At 36.1% G+C, this 23,031-nt stretch overlaps 1 protein-coding gene across 1 annotated transcript in view; it reads right to left on the bottom strand.

Moving 5' to 3' along the window:
- brinp1 (bone morphogenetic protein/retinoic acid inducible neural-specific 1) overlaps positions 1-23,031 on the bottom strand; it is a 113,341-nt gene that overhangs the window by 88,004 nt on the left and 2,306 nt on the right. The window lies entirely within an intron of this gene.

The following is a 23,031-nucleotide window of genomic DNA, read 5'->3' on the forward strand; positions in this document are numbered from 1 at the left end:
CCATTACCTCTTATTAATAATATAAACATAAAGGTTCCCCTTTCACTCCTACATTTAAAACAAAATTCAGTTTTTAATCTGATTTATTTAAATTTGGCTGTCAGAAAATGTCAATTGACAGATTAAGTAAATATGAACCTACCAGTAATTCTAAACTTTATTTATTTGCATTAACAGAGCAGATGTTTGTACTTTAAAACAGTGAAACATTACAATGCTTTTTTTCTGCATTTTAATATCACATAATAGATAAAAAAAAAGGGAACAAAAAACAGAATACCAATGATAATGTCATTTCGATATTCATTTGAGTCAGTGTTAAAAAGCCATTAATGTGCTTGGTACACTATTAAGACTTGTTTATGAGTTTAAGGACTAAATAAAGACTGTTTTGAAAGACTACTAAGCCAACCTGCTGCTCCAGATTGCTTTGTAAAACACAGCCGTCTGGCAAAACATTTTTCGAAACTATTTGGAAAAGGGCAGGCACTTAAAAAATAATATTGGCAGGTGAAAGAATGAACACTTTTATTATTGCCATCAATTAATGTTTAACACTTAAATTTCAGCCAGCACGGTCAATAAAGTGGTGTCGGTTGCTAACATCACATTCTTGCCAAAGCACTTAGTGGAGATGTGCAAACTATCTTTTTCTACAGAGAGTTAATGTTTGGACTTCACACACAAAACATGCTCTCTGCATCTAACATTAGTGGAGTAGGTTCATCGACACTGATCTTTTCAAAAACCATCCAGACATAAAAGCTGTTGCAGATAGATGACCCAAGGCAAAAAAAAGCCCCTACACATATGACTGAAAGAGGTCTGATAATAAGCAACACTGAGTTACTGAATGATATAAGCAGCCTTTGTGGAAATTAACAAATAAAAATGTAAACTAAAAGAAACAAACTAAGAATGTTAATTGCAACTTAGAAGTAAAATGTCAGCAATCAAAAACATCAAAACAAAAATAAGTAAAACCATAACGAATAGAATCTAAAAGTAATGACACTGAAAACAAACAAAAGATAACTGATAATGTTGCTCTTTTGTCACTTCTGTTCTTTTATATTATTGTTTTGTGCCTGACTTTTTTCAAGTACATAGCCAAAAGCTGCAAGGAAAGGCCTTGTGTCTCGTTGTGTCTTTAGGAAAGACAGTGAGTTGGATGGAGCATGAATTGAACCGGCACCCAACCAATTTTGGGATGAACTCCTATCACCGCAGGAGTGGTCCATTGCTTTCAGACAATTAAATTGACTATTGTTTAGACTTAACTGTCAGAAATCTGAAGCACATGGTTGTTTGGTTGTCTGAAGCAATTGGATTTTTTTATTTTTTTTTTCACTTCTGGTGCATTTAGAGGTTCAGAAATATGTCTGTATCTAAAGTTATCAGTGCATTTTGAAACAAGGTTGTGAAGGCGTTGAGGGAGCAAACTCTTGAAATTGAGATATGCACAACATCTTTTTATAGGCCATTGATTCACATTTAACCAGCTGATATTAATATGCTTTGATGGGGGCAGGATATCTGTATTTGCTTATGAGGCAGACATCCGGTCTCCACTTCAAACCAAACTTAAAAGTTTTCTCTTTGATGGAGCTTATAGTTACAGTGACTTCAGTTATTATTGCTATGTTTCTGAAACAAAATGTTTAATGTTCTCTCTCTACAGATGCTATAATTTGCCCTTTTTAACCTTTTCACTCTTGGATAAATTGCCAAAAAGAATCATTACTGCCCCTAACTGTATGTTGTTGTTTTTTAACTACTGAGTCTGCATAGCTTTGTTATCTGCTCATGCAGGACAAGGGATTGCAGCACAGAGTCTGTGACTTGTTGCAGTTAGTTGGGTTTATGGAAATCCAGCCAAATGCAATGTAATACACAAAACACTTTTTTCTTTTGCCAAATGGCATAATAAACTGTTCTTCACTTCATTATAATTGCAACTGTGAAATATATAATTGATTTTAATCTAGCTAAATGACCACTTGGGTCTGGTCTTCTCTGCATCCCTAGAATCAGAATCAAACATGGAGAAGTGGCAGTCAGCTTTTATGTTCCTCAAATCTGGATCAAACTTTGGGAAAAGTACACAACAGCTGAAACTCTGGTCTCCTTTAAATCAAGACTTAAAACCAAACTGTTTAGAGTTGTCTTCGGTTATCAGTAAGTGGAACATTGATCAATATATTTCATGTATATTTATTTGATTATTTTCATGATGGCATTTGATAAAATGCTACCAACTTGAATTGACACAAATCAAGTCAACACCTCTTTTGTGCAACACAAAAGAGCTGCAACACATATTTTGTTTTGACAAATCAAAACAGGTGTTGCACAGGTGTTGATTAAAATAATTGTTATATTATAAAACAACATTCAGTTTGTCTGCACAACAAAAAAGAAAAAAAATGTATAGCTATAACTAATGTATTTTTTCTTGTCAAACAAGATGTCCTAATTAGAGAAAAGAATGACAGATGACCAAAATGGATATAGTTCTGATAAACTGCCTATAAAAAAAGAGAACCCCCTTTTCTCTAAATCAATGCACTTTAGCAAAAAAGCGCTGTCCATAACAAGCTGGATGATGGACTATTTTGGGGTTGGAGCCATGTGGAGCATAAAAGCAGCAGCAGAGCTAGAAATGGGCAAGCATTAGAAATCAAAAACATTTTTCTTTTCCAGTTAAAAGATAGATTCAACTCCGAGAGACTCTTGCAGTTTAAATGAGGAAGGTTCCAAGAGATGCAGTGAAGCTTTTAGTACACAACACATGTTTCTTATGAAAACTAAAAGTCCAAATGCAGGAAGTGCTGAGTCACAGTGAAGAATTTTGTCTGTACAGTAAATAAGATACTGAGGGTGGACTATAGTTAATTGGTTTTGGAGACAACAATAAATCTGATAAATAGCTTTTAGCCAAGTCCTGTGAGAACCGTTCGTTCACTGTAGGAAGCCATCCTGTGCTGCCACAGGCAGAGACAGCAATTTTGGCTGAAAATCAAAGAGATGGTTTAAAAAGTGTATGGGGGCTATAACTACAATGTCTCTCTTTTATACTCAGGAAATAACCTTCCATCTACATTCAACACTATAATGAAAAAAGACACTGATAATATTTGGCATTTATTGCTCAATTAATTTGTTTTTTTGTTTTTTGTTCATAAATTATTGAAATGACGAGGCTCTAAAATGGGCCACAAGTAATTTCACCAACATGTTTCTGCTGACTCCGGGTATAATTAATGTTTTTCAATGTTTTTCAACGTAAAGCTGATATAAAATTTGTGGATGGTGGTAGAGATCAGGGTGACAGTATAGAAACGTTCTAATCTTAAACACTTGGAGTTTGTCACCAACGATAAATCGTCAAAATACCAATAGAAATGTGGAAAGCTGATCAGCAACTGTAAGAAACATTTGATTGAAAGAATTTTTGACATTCAGATTTATTATACCTGTCTCATTTCCAGTCAGAGCCACACTCACCCCCTTCTCTCTTCCTGATAGCAGAGGCTACCACAAATGCTCAGGCTAGTTAGCAAGTTAGCATAAATCAGGATGAACAGTTTTCCTGATATGTTGTCATTAGAACATTGAGCAGTATGTACACGAGCATGACTGACAGCACAGAGACCTTCCTCACGCCTCTGTTTCTGACCGAGAGCTGTGTGTCTCTGTAAAAGACAATAGTAGACATAGTACAACGTGGAGGAGCTTGATTATTTTCAAACATCATCTGCCTCATTTCATACTATCACGACATAGTAATACTTTCAACAAATTACAAAGAACTTTTCTTTATTTATAGAAGTTACATAATGCAGCTTTAAGTACATCTGATGGCTCCATGGTTACCTTAGCTTTGTTTCTTACTTTTCTTCCAGTGCTAGTCTAGTCTTCACTGAAAGTAACCACTGAAAACAATTTCAAAAAAATGTGTGTTTTACATATATACTTTTTTGGGGAGCTACATTTGCTATGACAATTTGTGTTTGTGGATGTCTGTTTTTATCACTTGAGTATGTATACATGTCATTTTCTGAGAAAATGAGAAAAGAAGAGAAGAAGGCAGAGAGAGTAGATCACATTTACCCTTGAATAAGCAGGGTAAAAAAAGGGAGGATGTCTGCTTCAGGAAATCACCAGGCAGGACAAGGGAGGCTTGTTTTCTCCATCCTCTTTTTAAACAGCCTTATTCATGCTGCAACTCCTCCTTCAGTCTGGTTCTTTCAGGGGGATTCAATCTCCATTCTGGTCTTGTCACCTGCTTTGCCAATCAATTCCCTTCTCCCCTGTGTGGGGGCCTAAGTGTTCCTCTTTATTCTGAAAAGTTCATAAGAATGGAGAGGCTTGTTCTGCTTATTTGTATTCTAAATCCCGGAGAGGCAAGGGTTCGGGAAGAAGTGAAGCTTTTTATGGGGAGACAGGTAGTCTTGAGGGAATTGAAAGAGACTATACTATATTTCCATATGCTTTCCAATCTTGATTTATGAACGTGGATACCAATATGTATTATTTATACTCTACAATATTTGTCAAAGGAACTGTATGGATGTGAGCAGATGGAGTTCTCTCTGAACTGTTATCAGCACAGCTGCCTCAGAGTGGATTTATTTCCCAGTGATACTGGTGTAATGCACAGAGTGAAGCAAAACCTTTGACGTAATGTTATGGATGGTTGGCAGTCTCAAAATGAATTTTGTGCTTCTCTGGGATATTTTGACACACTTCATATTAATATGACCTTGAGGGGACCAAAGGGTTTTTGTGAGATACATGCCAGACTCATGGAGAGGGTTTGACAGAAAGAGGGGAGAGCTGGGTTGCATCTAAATATGCTAGGACACATCTGAATCCAAAGAATTATTACTGCTCAGGTTACACTCGTGTCTAGAAATGCATGGTAACGGTCTGCCACTTCCAATTGCTAGACAGCAACAGGAATATGTAGGCTGGCTGTAGCTAATTCCATTTACAGTGGATTCTCTCCCTGACCAAATATCTCGCCTTGGTTGTCTTGTTTCTTGGGGGGAAAAAAGGGCTGCAGTGGCACCCTGACCTTCAGAAAACATGGCTGAGCAAGCAACGCTCTGTTTGATAATTAAATTCTCTGGTTGGTCAGCAACCAATCAGCTCAGCTCAGGAATCAATGGCTGATTTTTAAAGCGCAAACTAATTCACTAATGGTCAGAGTTATTCCAATTTACCTGCTTGCTGAATTATTGTATCCAAACCTATTCTGGTTGTGGGAGAATCAATGAAATGCGGAGAGAGAGAAGGAAAGAGAGAGGCGGCAGATGGGAGTCCGTTGCATCTGTCATGTGAAGCGGTGCAAGGAGAGTGCTCCGAGGTTGATTTAATAGCTGCCCGGTTGAACAGAGGCAATGCAGGGGCGGTTTATGAGATGGTTCTAAACAGGAGTTGTCTATGTCATAAAGCAAACTAATTAATAAGGTTTCAGCGTAAGCAAAGTCTTAATAGTTGAGGTCCCACGTTTGTTTTCTGCATGACTCTAAAAGATTATTCACACTAGCTAAGCAAAGAGCAATTAAATTTAGCATGAAATAAAAATAATTAACTTCTAAGGCAGTGGACTTGGCAGAAAAAAACTGAACAAAAACCTTTGTGACAAGGCATCTTTTTTTCATTTTAATGTACATCCCAAACCTTTTTATTAACATGCCAATGGAAACCAAGAGATTATCACGACAAATACTTTATATCTTTAACTCTCAAAGTAAAAGTGCACAGTTTGCTCCTGTCTTCATCTCGTTCAGAGGAAGCATGCTAAGAGCTGATAGGAAAAACACAACTTCCTCAGCCAGCATCACAGCTCTGCACCAGAGTGAAATGCAAGGTAGCACCAGGCAGCCATTAGTCACCACATCCGCCACTGCTGCTGTTGGCTACTGTGGCAGGGGAAAAGATGAAGATTGATCATTTGTCAACATGCAAATTGGCTTTCAAGTGCTTTCTCTAATTACTCTGTGGTTTTATTGATGAGAAACCAGCCACTGCTTCCCTTCGATTTACCTTGCAGGGCAAAGTCTTTGTTTTGAATACATCATCCCACACCTATCTTTCAGAAGCCTTTAGAAGGGTCAAATGAAATAATTCAACATCTTCCATCCACAACGGAGTTTACATCATAACTCATTTTACAACATTTTAAGGTAACAATGTAGAACTAAATGTTAAAAAAAAAAATAAAATAGATGTAATCCCCTGGCGGGTCACACTGAAAATTTACCCACAATGAAACAGGCCTTGAATAAGAGTAGCTGGGAAGATGTAAATGACACTGTTCGCACTGCAGCAGCTCCTTGCTCATGCATGTAAATGTCAAGTGATGTTATCTACTGTATGGTTCTTGATGACAGGATCCAAAAGGTCTGCGCAAAAGACAAGCTTGGACAAGTATCTCTCTAAGGAAAGTCAGAATTGGTAAGCACAAACTCTGTAAAGTAATTCGAGCATTTTTCTCATTCAGTTCAGTTAAAGAAAGAAAAAAAGATTCTATAACCCAGCTCACCTCAGACCTTCTTGAAGAATTGTTTGATATATAATTACCAGCGGAATTAAGCATGCCTGTCCGCCTTCCACTTCTCTCTATTCTGTGACTTTTTCTTGTCATAATTGCCTGTGTCTGTAACATTTTTTTTATTCAAATCACACCATCAGTGCCACAGAGGGTGTGAAGAAGTGTTGCCATGGTTTATGTAATTGCATATTATTTTGGGAAGACATATGTGAGGAAATCTCATGTTATCAAGGTGAGGGTGTGATTTTCTTATTCTGTTTCAGTGAAGGCAGCGAGGATTCTGCTGGGAAAACACATGGTACTTGTTTTCTCATGGTGGATTTCACCAATGTTTACACAATATGATGCTTGCACAACACAGTATGTCTTACCCAAACTCATCCCAGCCGTCTTGCTTTGTGAACAACTGCCACTTCCTACTGACAGATGTGTAATTTATAAAAAAACAAAAAAAGAACAAAAAAAATACAGTAAAAACTCTTTTGCAAGATTTTTTTTATTTAATGCTGCTTTCCTCAACCCTTTGCACTACACTTCATTATGCTTTTCACATTTCTGAAGGATACTCACTGACATATACATAACATCTGCTGCTCTCTCAGGAGAGTAGCCCACTGACATTATGCAAAAAGAATTTCTTTCCTTACTTTTTTCCCAGCTGCAGTGGGTTATTTTTGTTTGGTTTTGCAATCCTTATTAGCTCCCCGAATTCTGATGCAATGCCATCTCTTAAAATACTGACCTCATTTTCATCTAAATGTGAAGCTTTCGCTCTGTTCATCCTCTTACAAACAAATAAGCAACACGACGTTGGCCAAAGTCTCTGGACAACCACCTGGCTCTTCTGCAGTGGTAGGAGCAGGACATAAAGGGAGCGGTCTCTGATCCTACTGTTTCTAATTTAAAGCCTCAAGTTTGTGAAATGCATGAATCAGAAAAAAATCTGCAGAGATATGGAGCAGATGGTGGAAATTTAATAAAAAGAGAGGGAGAGAGAAAGTGTTCCTTGCAGCCCAATTCAATGCAGATTAAGCATCACAAAGCTTAACATTTCTGCATTACTGTTTTGTGACTGTAGTGACCAGATATCAGAGTTGAAAAGATGGTGTGTTCTCAGCCAAATTCAACCTCACACATAATGCATCAATGGAGACGCATTTATCTATTACTGCGTTTAACATTACAAACCACAGAATCCTCCGTGTTGCACCAAAAATGTTTTTGCAATGTTGCTAAAGCAATGACATAAAATCCAACAATTTATCAGAATGCACTACAGGAACAAAACAATAAAGGGATTTAGGCGCCTACATGAAGTTATTCTTTCTAATCCAAGAAAAATATATTTTAGGAACTTGAGAAATTAAACATGTTTTGTTCAAATAAGGACTTTTTTGGGTGCTATAGAAAACAAAATGTAGCAAACATGTGCACATAAATTGATCCATGAGTACCACAAATATTTCGAGGACTTTTATACAGCATTTTTAGTCAAAAGGACTCTTCTTTTTCTGGTCTGTATTTTTTTGCGCCTCTTTTTGGGAGGTTATCGTTTGCAAAAATGAGACCTTGATTTAGGTTATTTCAGCCAACATGTTTCTTTTCCCTGTGTTAACTTTGAAAATAGAGGGCTCTTGACCTCTTGTCTTTGAAATTCTTTCACTGTCGCTGAATTTCTCACTTAACGGTCCTTCTTTTTAATGCTGCTGCTCGGAAGCTTTTGCCACAAGGCTAGGATCTCTATTTCCCTTTCTTTAGTATTCCGCTTCTAGAAGCGGAGGCAAACTTGTATGTAAGTCTTGTACGACTTTCATTTCTGGACAAGAATTTAGTTCATCTGTTCTAATATGCACCGAATAAAACCCCATTGCATGATTTTTGATTGCAGCTTTTCCTTACTTGCTGAATAATTCACAAATCAATTCTTTCAAACTCCCGCTATGAGCCCCAGAGCAACAGGGGTTATTTTTGAGGGTCTTCTTCAAATGTTTGCATTCATAAAGGCAGCAAATGTCACATTGTGATTTAAATTTTAATGAGGTTGTTTAGGTGTAAGCAATGTTTGTCCTCTTTGGAATAAGGTCTGCCTATTCTAATTTAAATGTTGACTAAAATGTAGAATTTATAATAAGTTGTAATAATTATCATAATCATAATCATATGTGGTTGCAGAAAAGCGATGAAACTATTGTATCTTCCCTAAAAAAGACAGTGGAAGTAGTCATACACAAGTAGTAAATCATTTCACTTTTACAATCAGACAATGCGGGGTTTTTAGCAGGGTCTTAAAAAAATGTGAAATGGGAAGAAAGCCTTTTGATTCTGTCAAAAAAGTGTCTCGTCATTAAACATCTAAAAAGGTCCAGGAGATAAAGTGCACTTTTGTGGCAAAAATAATTCTAGTGTAGATATGACAAACCGAAGGAAGGAAAACAATACATTTGACCTACTTTTAGCTTTACTTACTTTTTAGTTAGTAGAGTAGACCAAAAAAATGAGACCATAACTCTAATCAGAGAAATCTATTGTCATCAGAAGCAAGAAGTGTTAATTATGACTTTTGATACATTGTGAAAATGAACAACTTCATGAACTAAAAAAGGTTAAAATAACTTTGAAGTTGTGACTTGGCAGAAAGAAAAATGTGTCAATTGTGAGCCCAATCACATTGTAGCAAGGTTCTGAAACAAAAGCATTGTGGAGACTGATTCGAGTTCTGTGCATTTTATTTGGATGTAAATTCACTTTGTCTAACAAATAAGCAACTAGCATCATTGAAAAGGTCAAGTTGTGCATGTGATGGATGCTCTCAATTCAGAGAACTCTTTGTCTGCAATTTACCAAAAAGAATGGAAGTGAGTGTCGACACAAATTGGGGGTGTCGGGGCCTAATCTTAGCATATGTTCTGACTGTTCAATCACAGGTAGAAAGCAATAAATATGGATTAAAGGTGCTTTCACATCCTATCCATCATCCCATTCTCAGAACTAGTCTGGATACATGAAAACAACCATGACTGAATTTGTTTATCATTCCTCATGCAAATCTATCTTGTGCTGCATTCATGGAAACTCTACTAAACTAATGATCGGAAAACTTCAGAGACCACCGTGTTAGGATTCCTTTCCCGATTTCTCTTCATAAAGGTTTAAGACAAAGTTATTCACATCTTTCACTAATTTCAAATAATGCAACTGATGTTAACTGGAATATAGGAAATTCAATAAGTATGCTCTTATTTTAAAAATTTTCTAGGATTGGATTTTTGAGAACCATAAAAATTAAAGTCTACTTTGTCACACTCAATGACAGGATTAATAGGAGACTAAATTGTGTGATTTTTTTTTCCCTGTTATTGGTAATAGCTGTGCATGTTGTTTTCATTTTATTTTAAAATACTTTATAAGTACCAACACTATAATAAACATGGAAACTTAACCATATGGTTCACATAATATATAAAAATACATGTCATTTTTATGTATGACATGCATATGTAAAAATTCATGAAATTTTTTTTCAAACAGTTTTTCTTCTTTCTATTGTTCCTATTTATTCAAGCAATGTTGAAACACTTATGTCAGTTCCAGTATGTGATTAGACAAAAATACAGCTGCTTAGATCATGGTTACTGTGCATATAAAAACTGCTAAGTTGTTTGTTGGGTTGTATGGTGCTAGTTTGCTAGCCGAACATTGGTTTACTGGTTTGAAGAAGAGACCAGCAGGGACATTGTTATTCTTCAGAGACTTTTATTTTGAACTATTTGGCAACCTGATAAGATAGATTTATGGGAGTTTGGTGAAAAATGTTTTATTTTAACAAAATGGCTTGTTTTAGAATCAAGGTTATAAGTTATTATTTTCAAACCATTCTTTCTATTTTCATTTATCAGAGCTTTGAATGTGCATTCAGCATATCTTTACCCCATGTTTTGTGTGAAAATCCAGCACAATCAAATATACTGAGTAAAACCATAAATTACCAGAGGCTTTATTGTTACATATCATATATATCATCCAGGTCTTGGTCAGCAACATAAACTTAATTGCATTGTTTTTTTTAACACAGCAGTTTTTATAGCATGTGACACAGATAAATCCTTTTTTTTTTTTTTTTGTTAAATAAAGCAGCTATCTGATTTCCGACATTCAAAGGTCCCTAAGGAGCACATTTATCCACAGCTGTCTGCCTGTGGTTGGATCAAGAAGATGCATGTTAGCATCAGGTTTAAAAAGCCACATTGAGTCTGGTGGGATAAAGGAGTTAACCAGGAGGGCACTGATAGGTGCTCTCCTTTTAGAAGAGAAGGAGGGGATTTTTGGCCTATCGTATTTAACAAGATGATGAAGTAAGGCAAGGGTGCCTTTTGAATTTAAAACCGATAATGGAAGAAGGAGGGAGAGACAAGACAGAAGCTAAAAGGCGTGGCTTAGCAGGAGTAATGAAAGCAGAAGTAGCCTCAGGTAAAAGAATTAAAAATGAAAAGGTCCCCTCTATTAAACTTTCCTAAGCTCAATTACAGTGATAAAAGACTTCTATGATGAACCATTTGAACAAAGAACATTGAAATAGAACATCAAAGCAAAAGTACATTTTGCAGAATCTTGCCTGAATTCCATAACACACTGAAAAACAGAATGTGAAGTCAGTCTGGTTTTCTTCTCCAAATGTGATCTTTATTCCCCTGTAGTGTTTCTACAAAGTAGGCAGACTCCACTGAGGGGTGACCAAAGGCTACTACCACTGCATTTTTCCCCTCACCCCTGTGAATCTGCTTTGTTGCTTCTTCTCTTGCCCTGCATTGGTGTCTTGTTTGGTGTGCTGAGTGTACAAAAGCACCAGAGAGGATTATGCTAAAGTCAGCCTCACCTGCACTGGCCTCTCTATCATTCGAACTAACATCAGTAAGGCACCACTGAGGTCTACTGGGATGGTATTCAAGCATGTTCTTTTTCAAGAATTTGTGCAAAGGTATAAGGGTGTACTTGTATTTGTCCCCTATGTTAGAATCAATACTTTTCTGTTTGAGAGTAAGCATTTCAGAAAAAAAAGTCAGGCATGAGCAAGCATATATTGGTTTTGAGCTGTGCTTTATGTCAGTTTTGATTTATAATGATAGATGTTTAAGAATTGTTTTTTTTCAACCATACTTTTCTCAACGTTCGATTTCTCTAACACCAAGAAAAAGCATAGAAATGTTCTGTTAAAAGTTTTTAGAAGTACAATATCTTATTAGAAACTCCAAGCTTGTATTTACAGAATCTCTGGTAATTGTTGGCCAATCCAGATCAAATTAGATCAACTTCACAGTTTTAGATTTTGAACAAACAATAATAAAATCAACCACAAAATAATAATATCAATCCCTCTTTATTTAGGAGTTAGTGGAAAGCTGCAGATCGAATATTAACTTTAGCTTATTTAGCTATTTGTTGTGTCCAACACAAACTGTTTACAGTGTTAGAAAAACACAGCAGTGGCCATACCTCACTTTGTCTTGACATACAATAAGCAATAGAAAACTCCTTTGGCAACAACTAATGGGTTTCCTGAGAGTTTGTTGTGCTGCCTTGGCTGTGCCGTGCTGGATCATGAGTTTTATTGTTTACTTCAAGGCAAGAGAATGCAAGACAAGTTTATTGTGCTTTGCATAATGAAAACATAAAAAAAACAAGCAGCGAACATTATATTTTCTCAAATGTAGAGTGACCAAGTGTCCTCTTTTCCCTGGACAAGTCCATTTTTAATGTTTTGTCCGGGGCATCAGGGGCCTTTCTTTGATTGATGAAAATGTCAGGTTTTGATTGTTTTTCAGGGGACAAATAGCCATACTTAAATTTACTGCACTAACAAGCAAAATACGAGACCCTTTTATAAATGTTACATCCTCCCCAACCTGCTACATGTGGCTGGTTCTTAATCCATTCAAAGATGGAGTCAACAGCGTGCTGCACTACAGCACTTCTTAGAGCATTGCTGCATTGTGCACATTACTGACATGTGTTTCTGTGTATGCTTAAGGTGCCAAAGACGCCTAGATCACATAAACACAGTAACTATAAAAAAGACTATGCAAAGTGACAGCTTATTTATTAAATTAAATGAGAAGGTCACAATGAAAACTAAAGTCTGCAATATATATTTTAAAAAGTGTCTCTTTGAGACTGCTGCTTTATTTTCATTGTTATATTAATGAAAAAACAAAACTACATGGTTTTGTGTAGTATTTGTCCAGGTTGATTTAAAAATCGACCTATTATCACTGCAGGTTAATTTCCTAAACTATAATCCTTAAATGGGCTAATAGTCACCATTGAAATGCATCCCATAATATCATAGATATTAAATAAGAATGGCCCAAGGATAATACCGTGGGATCCCCTGCATGTACATTTTGATCAGTTCTAATAAAAATTACACATTAGTTCTGGTTAAAAATTTTGAATTATTTAATATTTAACTCTTTGATGATAGTTTTTTCTGAAATCTATTTTTTTATATATTTGTAAAGTATTACAACCCACATCCAAGAAGACATAACACATTTTTCTCAAATTGTGTTTCAGAAATAGCTATAATTCTCTGTCACAAAAGATGCAGGAAAGTGTCAGTGACAACAATTTTGTTTGGTTGTATTTAGCCTAGAATAACAGAACTGCACCTGCAGCAGAACATTGCCAATACATTTTCCTGGCTTACAAGAAAAACAACTCAACTGTATCAAAATAACCAGATGAAATTGTGCTTTTTGTTCAAAAAGGCACAACTTGTTTATTTATCTTTTTTTTTGCAAAGTTGTTGCACAGAAAATATCAAACCATTCCTTGCCTACACTCAAGAAATGTAAATTGTTTTAGGAATGACTTCTTCTTAAAAAGTCTAATTTGAGGACCAACAACCACGCAGCAGATTAAACAATGTCCACTGAAAATATTTTGACCCTCACTGTCCTTCAGGACTCTAGCAGAACTTTCACATTGTCTCCATAATTCCTACATTGTAAAGTAACATATGCGACTACAGGTTCGCAATAGCTTTCTATTTACAGAGGCTGATTAAATAATGCATGAGATACTTCTGTGTGTACAGTGAACAGTGTGTCTCTTCTCCCATGCAGTCAGCACACCATCAGCACTTTGATTTAAACACCAATTTGAGTGAAACACAAATCATTTCCTTGTCTGGCTCAGACATGCTTGTCGGATTTTGTTGGGCTTCTTATGCGAAAATTGCATTTCGGCATAACAAATAGGCCCACTGTGCTAATCTGTGATTCTGTGATTATTCATAGTTCACACACTTACACTATTATGCTGTGCGTCTGACTCTTGTCCGTTCCTTTCTAAAGAAAACCACTTAAGGTGGATCAAAATAAAATTTTGGCACTCAATGTTTTTATGTTACTTGAATATGAGGAGAGGACTGTTAATGGAATGAGGCGCCAAACTGGCACAACATTGGCAGCACTGCACTCAATTGAGAAAACAAATTATTCATGTTAAGAGACTCAGTCAATGTGTTTCCATTGCTTTTGCATTTTGATGGGAGGCAGAAAGTGTATCACACATTCAAGTGTTTGAAAAGAGAACACACAATGTGTCTTCATTCATAGATATAAAAAAAGGAATTTAATCCATTTGGGTTTTGGGTCTAAGAGTCAAAAGAGACATATACTTACAAACACTCACACTATTTTGGTTGTCAGAGTGAACGTACATATTTAAATGCTGATGATACCTTTGATTGTATTTCCATTACTTGATTTCTATTATATAATAAGCAATTATATATTATAACATATAATTACACTCAACATTGCCTGGTTTGTGTTTGACTCGGCACACAGCAGCAAGCCTACGGGGAACAATATGAAGGCCTGCTTTACAACTGAATTTCACATTATTACACTTGTTTTAGTTCATCTCAGAAGGCAAATTATCCACATGTCCTTTGGCAAGACTTTTCTTTTTTTTATTAAAAAAAAAGCTCCTCTCCCCTCCCTTAACCCCACTTTTCTACAGAACCTCTGGAGTTTTGAAAACGAGTTCTGTAATTGTCCTCACTCCCTCAGCCTTCATCTCGTGTCGACCCCTCACTCATGTATTCCCATACTCCATCTTTCTGTCACCCCAGCTCCCCTAAAGGAGGATCAAGAGAGAGGCCCCTTTCCAATTTCTCGCCGCCTCTAATAGGCACTTTTCTGTGTTACATGATCACCGGGTGTCAAGATTAAAGAATGGCTACTGCTTCACAGGGCAGACATGGATGGGAGACAGAGAAAGTAGCACTCCATAATTACTGATAAATCGACCCCCCCCCCCTTACCACTTCGTCCCTATCCACCTGGCCCTGGTGTCAATGTGAGGGGCTGAGCAAGTTAAACTGAGGAAAAGGAGTTGACCACGCCAAGCACTTTTTGTACTGCTGATGTAGCAGTTAAGTTCGGGCAATTCAGGGCCAATTGTGTGACTTGGAGCTTTTATTCACCCTCTGTTTGTTCCTACTTCCAAGTGGAATATACAGTCCTAGACACAAGGAGCAGCTGTAGCCGGAGCACAAATGGCTCACAGCGCGGCAAAACTACATTCTGGTAAAATCTCTAGCAAGGACAGGGAGGCACTTTTTTCTTTCTTTGATCTCTTACAGGGTTATAACCTTTCTGAGAAAGCATAGCAAGCATCCCTGTCCACTGGACACCACACAAGTGCAATGTAAGGGACAGTGGTGGATTAAAAAGAAAGCGAGGGGGAGGGGAAGCAGCTGAAGGGGTCTCTTCTCTCCACCAGGCAATTGTGATAGGTTGCCAAGTGGCAGTCCACTGCCATTGTTCATTAATAATCCAAACAGCCACAGTGGAAAACAACATGATGTGAATTTAATCCAACAGAGCATGAAAGAGTCTTCTGCAGGAACATGCGTTAGTTCTGTCGCCTCACAGGAAATAATCTGAATATTTAGTTCAGTCAGTGGGTGATAATGAAACCCTGGACATTACAATCACCCACTTTCCTTCTATAGAATGCTTCATCTTATTGTGTAGATGGGCTCAACCCACCCCAACTAATGGGCCATGAGTATAAACTTTATTGTCCTGATAATGATGCAGAAAAGTCATTTCTCTTGATTTATATCTAATGAAAGCGTGTCCCGGTTTACCATTATCTGCTTGGGAGGGGGATTATTTTGTTTTACTCCACTTCATCAGGAGCAAATGAGTACTAACAATTTCCAGAAAGTATCACAGTGGAGGTGCCATTAATGGCCACTTTCTCCAGACTCCCTGGTTCAACAGATTTGTCTAAGGCCAGGCAGATGTAGGCCCTCTATCTCTTAGAGAACAGATCAATAAATATTTTGTAGTGGCCTTTTTCAGATTGCACCACAATCAGCAAGGTCCACACATACAAAATAAACTGACAAAATAATTCAGATTTTATGCCTAACCAAATAGCGACATCTGCAATTGAAATTAGGTACACATACTAAGCGACACTGTATTTGAGAAAAAAAAGAAAAACTTTAGAATTGACTCTACCTACTCTATTTTACAGTTTGCTTGCTGGATGGCCCTAAATTTTTTAGAAGTATAAATTAATAAATTGTTGTCTGGTTAAAATGTGGCTACATTAATATAAAAGTAAAGTTGGATTGTAAATTTTTGTCTTGCTCTAACCTTCTTCATACTATTGACTTTAAGCCATATAAAAATAAATTGTGGTGTCGATCTGAAATATATAATAGTGACAACAAAAACAAAAAAAAAACTGCAGCTTTCCTCCAACATAAATCTTTGACTACGTAGCAATAACAAATGTTCTTGTTCATAAGACATATGGATGGAGAAGCCGAAACATAAATAAAAGTAAGAATTTTCTCTTTTAACACTGAAAATGTGAAACATCTCCCATTATTTATTTTTATAAGTTTGTCTTTTGCTTTAAGCACTTCTTGTTATACCCAGACCTTTGGAGATTGTTCTGACAGTTGATCTAACCTTTTTTTCCTCCAAAATGTCCCTGCTGTTTAGGATTGATCTTAAATTACTAAGACAGCTGGTCCTCTCAGTAGACAAAAATAATATCTGTGCCCAATTCCTGAAAATGAAATTGACATTTTTCAAGGAGAATGTCCTCTACTGCATTTCTAAACTGCAATTGATCCGGAATTATACAGAAATGAAAGCAAGTGTTGACTTTATTGATATTCCATTTGGGTTATCATTATGAGTACAGAAAAGACTACAGGTTAACATGTGCTTTTCTGATCTCAGTTTAGTCAGTTTCTTGCTATTAACACCTGCGTTCTTAGTTCACTTGCAAAGTCAGCAGACAATGCAAGTGTAACTTGGTAGGCATAATTTTTAATATCCAACTTTTTAATGCTTTTACTTAGATAATACATATTTGTTAGTTGAAAAGCTTTCAAATACATTTTGCCCCAATCAGACAACAATGAGTAGAGGAGATTGGAAACATAAGGCAAGAGTAGGGGGTATGACTTGTAACTCAGATCCTCAGTTGGAATCAAATGAGGAAATGACATGACTCTGTTCCAAGCACAACCATTAGCTACAGACTGTATCTCAACCTGTCTTCACATTTGTTACCTGCTACTTTCATAGTCATTAAAGAGCATTAGAACAGCTTAGATGTATTTTATCTGTTCCGCAAAGGGACTGTTGCTTTGAGCATGCATTTTCTGACTGTTCAAAGTGAAGTTTAAAGAACTTCAAGCCATCTAAAGTGGAGGCTCTACTGCAAAATAGTTGCCTCTGGGTAGTCCCTTGTTTGTACATTTCAAAATGTGCATTACAAATGATAGACCATGGTTTGCATAAAATGCATTTTATTCTTCTCTAAATCATAAACGCAGAATGTAAAGATCACTAAAACGGAAGGCAATGAAAGCAGTATTTTATATTTGAGATGATGTTTTATTCATTTACATTTTTTCATATTCTTCATCCTGAGGCTGAACTAGTTTACATTCAGCAAGAACTTGAAGAATGTTACAATGTGCGAGATTAACTTACCTTTACAACTCAAGTAGCCCTGAAACAATTGTTTCAAAGAAGTAAAAAAGTTAAATATTAAAGTTCTTGTTCTCTCTTTATTCAAAAGTGTACAATGTTGTTGAATTTACAAGTAGACATGAAGCTGATCCAATAAAAAAAGAGAATGAAAGAAAGTTGAAGGTATATGACAACATAACAGGAGCTCTGGAAATCCTAAAGGCTTCGAATGCAATGCCCGGCAATCACAGGTATAAAGAAATCTCTGGTCAATCAATGATTCTCAAACTACATATGACAGGATGTGGCGCTTAAGTAGACAAGCTCACATACAAGAAATGCTAATGGGCTCCTGGTTCATCCACTGGGACATGCCGGACTGGCATTAGTGAACATGAGGCATCTATGTTTAGAATTCTAATTAATATACATGTCTGCTGTTGTGGCAGATTTTCAGCATGAGCCATTTAAAATATGCACTATGTGCAAGAGACACACACAGATATAGACACAGGCAAGGTCAGGTACATAAAAAAGGGGGAAAAAAATCTATAGGTGGGTACTTTTGTGAAAGTGCTGTGTCAGGTCATTCCATGTGCTACTTTTGGAGTCACAAGCGCAACGCCTTTAACAGCACCAAAGCTGTTGAGGTATAAGTATGCAGCGCTAATCAGGCACATTTCCCACAAATTATGCCCCATTTTGCTTAGCTGGTTAGATCTGTGGCAGAAGACACTGCTGCTTTGACAAAGCATTTCTTTAACAGATCAGGAAAAGAAACTAAACAATTGTTTCTGCAGTGAAACATCCAAAACATCGCCTGCCAGTTACTTTTATTCAGATAGACAATAACAAATTATTAATATAAGGTTAAATATTAAAAGCATATTACTCATTCATTGCTTTGAAGTTCTTCTCTTAGCTTGTCAGTTATATTTATCACTAACTTCTAATTTTCTAAGACATTTAGTCAAAGAAATGGAAAAACTGCTTCTTCCTTACTGTTTTTTTTTTTCTTCTTCTTTTTTCGTACTATACTTCATCTTCAACTTGTGCAGATTTAGGGACTTATCTCTGGGATTACTGAAGACTTTGAAAAAGGAATCAGCTTTCCTTCATGTAAATAACTCTCCTGTTGACATGGTTATGTAATTCTACAAATGTTATAAATGCCAGAATTACAAGAAAAGATAGCTTAAACAGCACAACATTCCCAGTAGTGTTTTATAAATACTGAGCAATAAAGAAAAAAATAACACATAACATTACTAGAGCTCCTGAAATTTAACTTAAAATGTTTATGAATCAAAGTAGAATTTTTAACAGTTTTTTTTCTAGATTTTGATAACCTTCGCTGAAGAACGGGCGATAATATATAGCATGTTTTGAAGGATAAACTATCTGGCCAACTGTTAAGGAGACAGCCAGATGACCAACCTGACAAACCGAGGACGCTTAAAAATGCCAGAAAAATGGAGGCCGGCAGTGAAGCAGTGGCAGAGCGCAGCTTTGTCCTGGTCTGCAGAAAAAAACCCCAAAAAAACAACAACTATACTTTCATTTTTTTTCACTGGTAATGTTTGTCCCTTTTGTAACAGTATGGGTAACTTATACCTGAAAGCACACAAGCAACATGTACACCCACAGACTGACTTAAACTTGTAGTATATACTGGTATTGCTACAAGTTAACGCCTATAAATAAATTTACATCTACACTCATCCTAAATGATTTGAAAAGCCAAGAAACTGATTTTTTTGCGAGATGAAAGTGTCCTTGCCACCATATTGAAGCTTTTTCTGGAATCTGCAATATTATTTTGACTCTAGTTTGAATCTGATAAGTCATTTGCAGCTTTGCCCTAAACAGCAATATAGGTCAGTAATGTTGGGAGACCCTGGCATCGACCAACAGTCCTCTGAGTCACCCACATCACATCGGCCATGGGTCAGTTTATGCCCCCAAAATTGCTAAAAAAAAAAAAAAAAAAAACTTCTAAGCTGCTTAATATTTCAAAATTAGAGCATACTGTGTGTGATAAAGCTAGCCCACTTCACAGTTTCATCCAAGCGGCATATAATAAATCCCAAATGATCTGAAATACTATAGAAAAGGTTGCTCCATTATTAAGAAATAATTAGGGGCACCAGATATGTTCCAGTAGCAAATACTCCACACTTCTTAGACATCATAGGGAAGCTTGGAAAGTGTAATACTTTCTCTGCAAGAGTCCTAATTAAAAATGTTCAGACAGATTATCTTCCCATGATTTTTTACATTTTAAAGATGCCAATTTCTATGAAGACAGTTCAGTGAAAATCATAAAATACACTCTTTTTTGACTTGTGAAAATGTGTGAGGAAAATTTGCCAATTGTACTAATGAGTTGATTATCACCCCACTCCGTGCTAGTCATCATAGGGAAGAAAAAAAAGTCTTATCCTTTCTTAATCAACTTTGTTGGATCAATTTGCAGAGGTGAAATTAGTTGTTCTGTAGGACTTATACATTTCTGTAGTTTCTTTGTATGAGTTCACTGTCAGTGGCATTTTAAATTGCTGTATACCTGACAGCTAGAAAATCAAGACAAATTCAGGTTGTCTCTACTGAATATTAGAATATTATGTAAATAAAAACTTAAAAATATACATGGCTCATTTGTCAATTTTCACTGAAGAAAATGCTTGCATATTAAAACTTAGCATTTCCATTTTCCAAATTTTCCTTAAGTGTCAAGTCAAATAATTTTTATTACTAGTTAATCAGAAACTCAGTCTTGAGTTTGTTGTTAAACAAGTGCAGTTTATGCCACTTTTTAATGTTTTTTTGTTTTTTTGTAGTATTTTTTTCTCATTACATCTGGAATCAGTGACTTTCACAGAGAAGAGGAAAACTGAGACTGCTGGTAATTCTCTCTGCCTCATTACCATAGAACCTCTCTCACATTATAAAGTCCAGTCATCTGATACATTGTTAATATCAGAGTAATAATACATGCACCTTTAGCAACATCCTAATTATGTTGTACATGTCACATATTAATATATTGATAGAGAGCTCTTAAAAAATACAAAGATAAAATTTTTGTTGGCACAGTTTTGTTGAAACATGCAGATTACACACATCAAGGAAAAAGCTTTAAACAAGTATTAAATATTTCATTCTAGAAAGAAAATCTGATTTTAAAAACATTAAATATCAAAGTTAGAATTCACTGTCAAAGGTGAAGAGATTTATTTTTTTGTATGCAGTATGTCAAAAGCGACTTGTATAAGAGAAGATAAACATTTTTATTGCCGTGGTAAGCACGAGAGTCATAGAAGAGGAAAACAAGATACAGTCCCGTCTATAATTGTCCACCAGGGCAGACCCTGGAACATCAAGACATCATACTCCCTGTTGTAAAACGAGGTGAAATTATTCCAATAAGTGCATAACTAGTGCTGTCACCAAGCCAGCAAAACCAAGGAGGTGTCAGGCAAGATAAATGACTGTAGTTACTTCTGTGTTGTGAGCGTTATCATATTTGAGCACTAATGACTTGAGTTTCCTGGCAGTACATAATAGGTCCGGGAGGCAGAGGCTCAGTTTAGTGTCAGTTTTCAGTCCAGTGTCTCCATACCTAGCAAGTATCAAGAGTTGGGTAAAGATATGTGAGTGTTTCCCTAAGGTAGGTCTCCCAAAAGCACAAAGGATTCAAATACAAGAAACTCCTTTTGATTTATTATTTTTTAAAATATAAATCATCTACTGATTCATTTTTAGCAAAGTAATCTTGCTGGAGCAGTCAGCTTACCGTGTGAAGCACAGGTGAGCACAAAGCTTAAGAAGGCATACTAAAATAAAAGTCACCAACAAATACCTGAGCATATTGCATTTTCTTCTGACTTTTCAGTACTTCTTCTCTGTCAGGCTTTAAGATATAACAGTTTAAATATATTGAACATGCATCTAAAAATTTACATGTATGCCAGTCAGAATAAGATTTGTTTAGCTTCAGCTGCTTGGATTGGTTCATTCACAAATATTCAAACTAAAAGCAGCTGGTGTAAATGAAAAAAGGACATGGTGAAGAACTGGAGATATTACATTTTCAAGCTGTTGATATTATACAGTTATAATTTATGACACACACTTTGGCTTTGCTTAGCACTTAATTGGCTTTTTTCTCAATAACAAAAACATGGCTGCCTTTTAAAATAGACAATTCTATTCAAATGAGGATTTTCTTTGGGATCTGCAAAGAAAAATAAAACAAGACTTTCCTTGAAATTTGCCAAATTATCCGTAACATGGGTAAAATCTTGTGTTGACCAAAAATTTTATTATTCACTTGTGCTCATTTTATAAATCATTTTAATTAAGAGCCTTGAGGTGAGAACATTTTTTTTTAATTAACAATACAAAGCACTGTTTGACCCATGTGGTCTCATACAACTGTCAGCTGTAGGACACAGGTCAAATGTTATCTAAAGGAGGTCAAGTAAATCAGTTGCCTTTCCAGAATGTCATGGACATGCCGCTGTTGGAGAGTTTATGTCAGGTGTCATAGTTTGTTTCTAATAAAAAACAGATATCTTTCCAAAACTCTTGGGGAGTAGCCTGCTGGCCACCACAGCTGCATCCGGCACCCAATGAAAAACAACGACGCATCAACACAAGAATACTAAGATAGACGGAGAGAGAGAGGTCGACATCGGAGCTAGACATGTCAAACCATTTTAAAGTTTGTTTACACTGTTATTTGTAAATAAAAAAAAGAAGATTGAAAAGACAACATGTGCAGAATATTTATTATGACTTTCAAAGGAATAAAACCTCCTTGAACTTCTCCATACTTTACCATTATAAAACCACAAATACCAGAAAATATTGGAGAAAATCTCTTTGATACACTAATACATAGTACTGTATGTTTACTAATTGATTTATTTATTTTATATTACAAGTAAAAATTTAGAAAGGATAGCGTATATTTGTAACAAACCATATACACTACAGTTTTAAACTCCCCTTTCTTAGCAACAACACAGCAAGTAAGATTTAATTGTAGACTGTAAACAACAATTTTCAAGTCTACAGATTCAAAAGTCAGACTTAAGTCTCGACTTTGATGAGATCAGAGCAAATTTATTCTTCCCAGGTTTCCTGATGCTGAAACCACAGTGTTTTGTGGTGAGTTTGTTGGAACGCGTCATTCAGGTTGTTCTATGTAAATTCTCTGATACTGTTAGCATTTTGCATGTAGCCCCAAAAGCTCAATGGGTTGTTGGAGCATGACACATTGTCCCAAAATGTCTGTTTGGTTCCTACATGACTTGTGGCAAAATTACTGTTGAGTTTTATTTATTTATTTATTATATACAATTACCTTCTAATTGCCACAATTCCATAAGAGGCCTAATTTGAAACCTATTTGTCCTATCAACAGGCTATCTCACATGAGCTGTGAGT

The sequence above is a fragment of the Poeciliopsis prolifica genome, unplaced genomic scaffold, assembly GCF_027474105.1.
Source record: "Poeciliopsis prolifica strain line A6 unplaced genomic scaffold, Auburn_PproV2 SCAFFOLD015, whole genome shotgun sequence".
NCBI classification, from domain to species: domain Eukaryota; kingdom Metazoa; phylum Chordata; class Actinopteri; order Cyprinodontiformes; family Poeciliidae; genus Poeciliopsis; species Poeciliopsis prolifica.